We start from the raw sequence: 8,190 nt of genomic DNA on the forward strand, positions 1-8,190 counted from the left end.
CTCCCTATTAGCTGTTTTCATTAGCTGAAGAATTGGTAACAAGAGGGCATAGGTTAAAGGTAACTGGCAGAAGAAACAATAAGGTGGCACAGTGGTTAACACTGCTGCCTCACATCGCCAGGGGCTTGGGTTCAATTCCGGCCTTGGGTAACTATGTGGAGTTTGCACTTTCTCCCCATGTCTGCGTGGGGTTCCTCCAGTTTCCTCCCACAGCCCAAAGATGTGCAGGTTAGGTTGATTGGCCATGGTAAATTGCCCCTTAGTGTAAGGGGGTCTCGCAGGGTAAAATATGTGGGCTTACAGGAATAGGGCTTGGGTGGAATTGTTATCGGTGCAGGCTCAATGAGTCGCGTGATCCCCTTCTGTACTGTAGGGATTCTATGATTCTATGAAACCAGAGGCAAAATTTTGACACAAGTAGTTATGTTCTCGATTACACTGCCTGAAAGAGTGCAGGAAGCAGCATATAGTAACTTTCAAAAGGTAATTGAATAAATACTTGAAAGCGAAAAGTGAATTGAGTTGGAGACTCGGACTAATTGAATAGCCCTTTCAACAAACTGACATAGGCATCATGGACCAAATGGCTTCCTCCTGAGCTGTCCGTTCTATAATCTAAATGGGGAGGACAAAGGAAGGCGAAATTCAAAGCAGACAAGTATAAACTAAAATGCATAGTAGAAAAAAAAGCCAAGAACTTGCTAAGGATGAACTTATAAAAGATACCGTGGAGGCCTAATAAAATCAGAGCTCTTTGTGCCTAGTCACAGATGTACAGCAATTGAACTATATATCTAAAACAATGGGTGACAAGTCAGGGACAGTTATGCTCAACTGTAATATTTTGCTCAGGCTAACCTGACGTACAGGCTGGAATTTTACCACCTCGCCCACCACGGAAATCAGAGTGGGTGAAGGACAGAGCATGGAAAGATCCATTGCCCTCGGTAGACACTGTGGGTGGATTTTATGGTTTCATGATGAGCGAGGCCATAAAATCCCACCCACAGTGTCTAATTTTGGCTGAGACGCTGAGGCACTGGAGGTAATTCCTAGCTCAACCACAAAACAAATCTCTACCATGAAAGATGTGACAGACATGGAAAAAGTAGGGCAAAGCTTGGACTTCTTATCCCTGAAAAAAAGGGAGAAGCTGACAAGATCTTATAAGTAGACATGTGATACTAAACAGGAAAAGATAAATCAAGAAAACTGTGCAAACTGGATTGCGAGAGGAGAACAAAAAAGGGCACAGAGAAAACCACTAAAAAAGAAAATTTAATAAAAAGCAACATCAGGACACTCTAAACTAACAAAGTCCTGTCCTCTGGACATGTCCTGTACTGTACCCTATAATACCTATGTGCTATGCAGAGCAATGCCAACTGGGTGGGTTCAATTTCCATATCAGTCGAGGCTATTCATGGAAGCCCCACATAGAACATTACAGCGCAGTACAGGCCCTTCGGCCCTCGATGTTGCACCGACCTGTGAAACCAATCTAAAGTCCATTTAACCTATGCTATTCCAATATCTTCTCAACCGTACCCCTTACCCGAGATGTGGTGATCCTCAGGTTAAATCGCCATCAGTCAGCTCTCCACCTCAAAGCAGAGAGCAGCCTCTAGTCACCTGGGACTATGGTGACTTTTCACATGAGGACAGCCTAAACCGGGATGTTGGATTTATGTCACATTATCAGTAAACCCCACAGCTTGCCTCCTGGACTTGCTGGCTGTCCTGTCTGGAGACAATACACATCTCTTTAACCTATGCTTAATGCTCCCTCCACTCACATTGTCGGTATCTTTAAGATCTGGTTGGCTGTAGGGATTCGCATTCTAATCAGTATTCTGTAACTTGATTTTGTGTCTCTGTACCCTGTTTGAGAGCAGATTTCCACTCCATCTGACGAAGGAGCAGCGCTCCGAAAGCTAATGGCATTTGCTACCAAATAAACCTGTTGGACTTTAACCTGGTGTTGTTAAAACTCTTACTGTGTTTACCCCAGTCCAACACTGGCATCTCCACATCATGACTTTTACCATAACCCTAGGACTCAACTGCATGTTACACTTCAAGGCAATTGCTTACAATAAAATGGGCGTATTTTGTAATAGGAATTGGCCAGTGCCAACTGTGAATTTTTTTTTGTAAAAAGCGGAACACAACCATCAGTATGCAAGAATGGGGAACAGTTATTTCCACTATTTTTTTTAAGCTTAATCTACATAGATGGGCATAACTGTTGTAGCTTCCAGGAGTGGGGGAATCCTGGGGTTGAACATAGATGATGGAATGCATGGTTAATCCTCACTTTGACAAATCCCATTGAATCCGCCTCAATGAGCCATTTCTCCACAAATCAGTTGTTTAAAGAAAAGGCTGCAGAGAAAGCACTTCAAACAAAACGCCTAGAAACTGAAAGCTGGTCAGAAATCTTGGTAGTTTTAATTTCCGTGAGCTTTTTCAGCTTTCACTGTAGAAGCTAGATAAAGGTCATTTTTAAATATATATCATATTTCACTTGCAAAAAAGTTTCCCAAAGGTTGAGAAATTTATAAACATTACCAATTTTGAAATGAAAGGGCTACTTCATTGGTCACCGCGGCAAACTGAAAATGACTATATGGGAAGATTGGAGTCAAGCATCCGCCAGACAAGACTCGCACGAATTCCATTCTTAAAAAAACCCAAAAATGTATTTTAAACCTCATAATCCCAAGATCGAATTAAACATGCAAGAAAAGAGGAAATCTGTTTACCAGTACCTTCGGCCTAAGCGATTGGAAGCGACACAGGCTGAAATAACAGGAAGAAACTTTCTTCACAGTTGGTTGGTTGGTTGAGGTTGAAATTGACACAAATTGTATTGGACGCCCAGAGCTGGGGAAATGATTGGAGCTGAAACTGAAACCGAAGCTCTCAGCTCCGCCTCCACTCCCTGAAACTCGCTTCCATTCACTGGCTGGGGGGTAAACTCTGTGCATTTTTTCACATGTACATATTTCAAATAGTCTGAACAAACAAAAAAGAAGGCGCAAGATTGAGATTCCAATTCTAGGAAGTAGTGGCTTCTCCAAATGGATCGCAGTTTCTCGCTGTAGATGTTTCTCCCCGCAGTTCATTTCCTGTACAAGACGCGATCTCTCTATACATGTATATATTTAGATCCTTCGGTTCATTGTCTGACGACAAGGCAATTCCGGAAAGCCATCGCCCTTCTAGTTAGGAACAATCGACTTTGGATACATTCACCTCCCTTTCCCCACCAGCCATGAACAAAGAGAATGCAACTAATGCTCTCTGAGAAGCTGCAGCCTGCACAGGATATGCTGGGATAAAATCATAGAAACCCTCCAGTGCAGAAGGAGGCCATTCGGCCCATCAAGTCTGCACCGACTCTGAGAGTATCTTATCCAGGCCCTTCCCCCTCCCATCCTATCCCCGTAACTCCACACATTTACCGTGGCTAATCCATCTAACCTACACATCTTTGGACTCTTAAGGGGCAACTTTGCATACCCAATCCCCCTTCTCCTGCACAACTTTGGACTGTGGGAGGAAACCAGAGCACCTGGAGGAAAGCCACACAAACACAGGGAGAATGTGCAGACTCCTCACAGTCACCCAAGGCCGAATTGAACCCAGGTCCTTGAAGCTGTGAGTGCTCCGGTTTCCTCCCACAGTCCAAAGGTGTGCAGGTTAGGTGGATTGGCTATGCTAAATAGCCCCTTAGTGTACCAAGCTATGTAGGTTAGGGGATTAGCAGGGTAAATATGTGGGGTTATGGGGATAGGCCATGGATGAGATGCTATGTCGGAGAGATGGTGCAGATGGGCCGAATGGTCTCCTGCACTGGAGCAATTCAATGTCCGGGTGCAGGGAAGAAGGCGGTTTATGAAATTATAAATTCTCCTCCACTAATATAGTTCGGTTCAGGATAAGGGTAAACAAATCAAGCACTCCTGACTATAGATAAAATCTCAGGCTTCACCAAAGCCAACTCAAAAGATTTGAAAATCCTATCCCCTGCCTCATATATAGCCAAAATAAAACTACCTTTCCAGATGATTCCTGGAAGGACTTTGATATCCTCCCACAAATTCTGGTCACGGTCCCTATTTCACTTGCTCTTTGACAGCAACCAGCCAAGTATTCAGTGAGCCTAGAAAACACAATCCATTCTGACAGGAGGCTAGCACAACGTTTGCCCCCAAGCACAAAATCTGAGGTCACGTACCAACCGATTCAAAAACAGCTTCTTCCCTGCTGCTGTCAGACTTTTGAATGGACCAATCTTGCACGAAGTTGATCTTTCTCTGCAGCTTAGCTAGAACTGTAACAGTACATTCTGCACTCTCTTGTTTCCTTCTCTATGAACGGTATGTTTTGTCTGTATAGTGCGCAAGAAACAATACTTTTCACTGTATGCTAGTACATGTGACAATAATAAATCAAATCAAATCAAAAGGTCTTTTGGCATTTAGTTCATCCAATGTTACTTACAATATATCCCAATCAGAAATTCAACATCTATTTGACTCTACAGATAGCCTACAGTCTGGGACTGAATTTATTTTAGTACATCTTCACACCCACACTGTTTTTTACCTTTTGGTGAATAGTGGGGAGGCGGTGGAAGGACTGCCAAGCTGATTATCAGCTCTTAGAACTGCGGTGTGAATGTGGCCAACAAGGACTGATGTTGGACTCGAATCCAGAGCTTCTGGTCCAGCAGTAACGTTGCTACCACTGTGCCTGCCACAAGGTCTCTAACTGGGCTGCTGAAGGCTAATTTCTCTACCCTTCATGATCTGAACCAAGGCAACTTAATGGTCACTGATTAATGGTCACTGACTAGAACTGTTCCACCAAAATCAAAATAGCACTGTGCAGCAGAGTATCATGTGGCCCATCTAAACCCCGCCTGCTCTTTTGTGGAGCAATGCAGTAAATGCTACAGCTCAGCTGCTTCCCTAGATCCGTGCAATGCAATGCATTCTCCTTCAAGTATTTATTCAATTCCCCACCGAGCGCTCCTACTGAATCTGTATCCATCACCCATGAGGCATTCCAAATATTAAGCACTTACAGCATAAAAATATTTTTCCTCTTGTCACCTCTGGTTCATTTGCCAATTACAATATCTACTCTCACCCATTTAGCTCGGCAACATGTAAACTTCACTCCCGTTTAAAGAATTGTGGTGTAGCTTGCTGAGTATCATCAGTATTAATTCTGCTCCCCCCACCCCACCCTCACCACCAAGAATTTGTGAATTTTGCTTTCCTTTTAATAAGCAAGGCCATTTCTTACCTTCCTCCAGGCCCAACATCGCAAAACATAGTCATGTGAAGGGCCCTGCATGTAGCAATCTATTATGTTCATTGTACACTTGATTTTTACAATGGCTTTTCAACAATTATTTACTGGACGTGTGTTTCGCTAGTAGGTCGGGAGGTAGGGAGTGGGATAGCTTGATCTTGGTTTCAGATGAAGGTCGGCACAACATCGTGGGCCGAAGGGCCTGTTCTGTGCTGTAATGTTCTAGGTTCTATGTTCTAGGTCAACATTTTATTGCTCATCCCAATTGTCCACAGAAAGCAAGACAATGACCATCTCTTCAGTCTACTCTTGATCATCAGCAAAGTGACAACTCCATCAGGCCACTTGCTCAGTCGTAACTTGAGTAACCCGAGTAATAATTGCTCAGACGCTTCCCTCCATCAGAAGGTCAGAAATACGGATCTTCATTGATGAATGTTCAGTACAATTTTGCACAACTCCTCAGATACAAAAGCAGTCGCTTTCCATATGCAGCAAGACCTGGACAATATCCAGGCTTGGGCAGATAAGTAGAAAATAACATTCATGCCAAGAAATGACCATCCCCAACAAGGGAGAATCTAGCCATCTCTCCTTGACATTCAATGGTGTTACCATTGCTGAATCCCCCACCATCAATGTCCTGGGGGTTACCACTGATCAGAAACTGAACTGAGGCTACAAGAGCAGGTCAGAGGCTTGGTGTTCTGCAGTGAGTAACTCACCTTCTGACTCCCATCTGCAGGGCACAAGTCAGGAATCTGATGGGATACCCTCCACTTGCCTGGATGAGTGCAGCTCCAGCAAAACTCGAGAAACTCAGCACCATCCAGGACAAAGCAGCCCACTTGACCAGCACACCACCCACCACGTTAACCATTTGCTCCCTCCAGTACACAGTGATAGCAGTGTGTACCATCAACAAGATGCACTGCAGCAACTCACCAAGTCTCTTGACAGCGCTTTAAAAACTTGTGACCTTTACCAGCTGGAAGGAAAAGGGCAGCAAATGCATGGGAATAGCACCTCCTGCAAGTTCCTGTCTGAAGGGGGTCAATATCCATATTAAAAATCATGAAGGGGAATAGCTAATTACCATACTCCTTGAAAGAGTTAATTGAAAAGCACGCACACAGTTTAACTGCAAGACAAGTATATCAGGGCACCAAATTGTGGGCTCTTCGTCTCATTGTGAGATTTCTATCTGAAAACTAAAAGCCTGTCCAAATGACAGACATAGCCTTCAAGATAATCATAGAAACCCTACAGTACAGAAAGAGGCCATTCGGCCCATCGAGTCTGCACCAACCACAATCCCACCCAGGTCCTAGGGCGGCACGGAGGCACAGTGGTTAGCACTGCTACTTCACAGCTCCAGGGACCTGGGTTCGATTCCCGACTTGGGTCACTGTCTGTGTGGAGTTTGCACATTCTCCTTGTGTCTGCATGAGTTTCCTCCGGGCACTCCGGTTTCCTCACACAGTCCAAAGATGTGCAGGTTAAGTTGATTGGCTATGCTAAAAAATTGCCCTTAGTGTCCTGGGATGCATAGGTTAGAGGGATTAGTGGGTAAATATCTAGGGATATGGCGGACCTGGTTGGGATTGTGGTCAGTGCAGACTCGATGGGCCGAATGGTCTCTTTGTGCTGTAGGGTTTCTAAGATTCTACCTCTGTATCCCTACATATTTACCCACTAACCTATGCATCTCAGGACACGAAGGGCAATTTTAACTTGGCCAATCAACCTAACTCGCACATCTTTGGACTGTGGGAGGAAACCGGAGCACCTGGAGGAAACCCACGCAGACATGAGGAGAATGTGCAAACTCCACACAGACAGTGACCCAAACCGGGAATCGAACCCAGGTCCCTGGAGCTGTGAAGCAGCAGTGCTAACCACTGTGCTACCGTGTCGCCCCAATGTAGGGTGGGAATCTCTGGAGTGTAGATTTATTTATCTATCCTTGGCTCAGTCCAAAATAATTTATTAAATTAGACATCTGGACATGGGAGAGGTCATTGGTATCTACAAATGCAGATGGTTTGGATGTTAAGGACAAGAACTTGTACCAGTAATGAATTATGCTATCTAACATGATTAATTCTTCATGCTGATTGGATATTACAATTAAGTAGGCACGCAATGGCAGTGATTGGTATTTAACATTTGTATCCTATGCATGATGTAACCTTAAGCAATAGTTGTGAGTGGATAGACAACTCCTAGATCTGGATTGCTATATGCTAATTACTTGTAATTGAATCTGGGCAGCACGGTGGCACAGTGGTTAGCACTGCTGCCTCACAGCGCCAGGGACTTGGGTTTGATTTCCACCTTGGGTCACTGTCTGTGTGGAGTTTGCACATTCTCCCCAAGTCGATAGTCACGGGTGAAGTGCCTGAAGATTGGAGTGTGGCAAATGTTGTGCCTTTGTTTAAAAAGGGCTGCAGGGAAAAACCTGAGAACTACAGGCCAGTGAGCCTCACATCTGTGGTGGATAAATTGTTGGAAGGTATTTTGAGAGACAGGATCTATAGGCATTTAGAGATGCAAGGACTGATTAGGGACAGTCAGCATGGCTTTGTGAGTGGAAAATCATGTCTCACAAATTTCATTGAATTTTTTGAAGGGGTAACCAAGAAGGTAGATGACGGCAGTGCAGTTGATGTTGTCTACATGGACTTTAGCAAGGCCTTTGACAAGGTACCACATGGTAGGTTGTTGCATAAAGTTAAATCTCACAGGATCCAGGGTGAGGTATCTAAATGGATACAAAATTGGCTTCTTGACTGAAGCCAGAGGGTGGTTGTAGAGTTGTTTTTCAAACTGGAGGCCTGTGACCAGCGGTGCGCCTCAGGG

The 8,190-nt window shown here is 44.4% G+C and overlaps 1 protein-coding gene across 2 annotated transcripts in view; it reads right to left on the minus strand.

The window, feature by feature from the left end:
- The window catches only part of casp7 (caspase 7, apoptosis-related cysteine peptidase), a 44,162-nt gene extending 41,025 nt beyond the window's left edge, over positions 1–3,137 (minus strand). The window contains exon 1 of one of the 2 annotated variants that reach the window (XM_078223270.1): positions 2,772–3,137. The gene's annotated coding sequence lies outside the window, so the exon portion shown is untranslated. Of the gene's footprint in view, positions 1–2,765 lie in introns of both variants that reach the window. The other variant, XM_078223271.1, reaches the window with a different exon arrangement.
- Between the last annotated feature and the right edge of the window lie 5,053 nt (positions 3,138–8,190).

Source organism: Mustelus asterias, chromosome 11 (genome assembly GCF_964213995.1).
Source record: "Mustelus asterias chromosome 11, sMusAst1.hap1.1, whole genome shotgun sequence".
In the NCBI taxonomy this organism is placed as follows: Eukaryota; Metazoa; Chordata; class Chondrichthyes; order Carcharhiniformes; family Triakidae; genus Mustelus; species Mustelus asterias.